Here is a 1,740-nt window from a genome sequence, read left to right as displayed (position 1 = left end):
ATAGATAGATACTCATGATAAATGGTATGCAGTTATGATATAGCTGAATAACCCAAAAACTAGAAAACTATTGTATTATCACCTCTTTTTCTTTGGTTGATACCTCAAGCACCTCACCCACCATATTGAAAAAGAAAATAAGCAAGGACATTGCAGCTGTATAGATTCAGCAGCATACATACAGAGAAGTGTCAGCAGGTTTCAGAATTTGCAATCTTCTTATGTGCTTGGACAGGTTGTCAGCAGCATACATACAGAGAAGAGTAAGCAGGTTTTAGAAGTTGCAATTTTCTTTTAGAATTTGCAATCACCAACTCATGCCGAGTTCAGTCTATTCATGAACACATCAATGTCCATCAACTCTGGTGTTTGAATATAGTTTGAAACTGTTGGTAATAAGCAAATCAGTACCTGTACGTATGGCTTTCTTGTCATGCATGACCATCAGAGGAATTTCCTAGGTTGACCAAATGAAACAAAATACTCCCTCAGCCAGTTGAAACTAGAGATCATAGACTGTAGATGAGACAACAAACCAAATGCCAGGCTGGCTAGGTGCTCCCAATCAAGATATAGCATTCCTTTATATCTGGCCGCAAGTAAAATTGTGTAATTAGCACCACAAATTCTTGTCTGTAAGCAACATCAATTATCAGAGTTGGACAAGATCAGAGTTCGTCTCCCCCATGTCTTCTACCATCTTTGATCATCACACATTTTCATGTGAAATCTCATGGGTGATAAAGTGCTTGAGTAGGAAGACAGAGCCATGTGATTCCTCACAAGCTAGTGTCTCCAACTGGAGCCCATGAGTCCTTTCTCAGTTTCTCTTCACCAATCATTTCATGTAGCAGATGATTTTCCGTATACCCTTTCATCTATATATACACACATACATGATTAGGTTCCTCAACAACTCAACTCTTTTCCTTGCAAGCATCGAAGCTTTCTCTGTTACCAACTCCTTATTCTTATCTCCTGCTTCAAGCCTTCAATCACATAAAAATATAGAAACGATGGGTTTCCGATTGCCTGGAATCTCTAACACAAAGAGAAGTCTTACTCCATACCAAACCGTTTCAAAGACATCAGATATCCCAAAAGGCTACTTTGCAGTCTATGTTGGGGAGAGCCAAAAGAAACGATTTGTGGTTCCAATATCATATTTGAACCAACCTTTGTTTCAGGATTTGCTGAGTAAGCTGAAGAAGAATTCGGATACCATCATCCAATGGGTGGTATCACAATTCCTTGCAGTGAGGACACCTTCCTTGATCTCACTTCCCACCTAAGTGTGTGTCATGAGCACTAATGCAGTCGATATCTTGGATCCAAAACATCCTCATTTGGAAACTTACTGCTGATTTTTCAGTGGATATTCCGCTGTTGTTCGAAGTTATCAAATATATATATATTTGATAACTTCATCATCTACTGAATCAAATTGCCTCTTGCACTGAGGAGAAATCTGCTGTACTTCCTCAAGCTGCTTCTGACCTGAGAAGAAAGATGTCCAAAAGTTTGAAGAAGAATCAAATCACGATTTCTACTACATTACATGAACTCTTCAAAGCAAATTATCTAAAGTTCTTGACTCCAATTTTGAACACAAATGCAGTCAAATTCTGCGTTTGGACCCCATGTAAAACTTTCTTGTTCTCCAGAACTATGAGAATATATAGTACATATTTCAAATCCTGCTAAACATTCTTTTTAAAAAAAAATCATATGTAGAGTGAG

The 1,740-nt window shown here is 38.0% G+C and overlaps 1 pseudogene; it reads left to right on the top strand.

Annotated features, from left to right (window-relative positions):
* Positions 1 to 1,016: 1,016 nt before the first annotated feature.
* On the top strand, positions 1,017 to 1,312 carry LOC121050638 (annotated as a pseudogene).
* The last annotated feature ends 428 nt before the right edge of the window (positions 1,313 to 1,740 follow it).

Source organism: Rosa chinensis, chromosome 7, assembly GCF_002994745.2.
Source record: "Rosa chinensis cultivar Old Blush chromosome 7, RchiOBHm-V2, whole genome shotgun sequence".
In the NCBI taxonomy this organism is placed as follows: Eukaryota; Viridiplantae; Streptophyta; class Magnoliopsida; order Rosales; family Rosaceae; genus Rosa; species Rosa chinensis.
The sequence above is the reverse complement of the archived record's forward strand: the minus strand, read 5'-3'. Positions and strand labels throughout refer to the sequence as shown.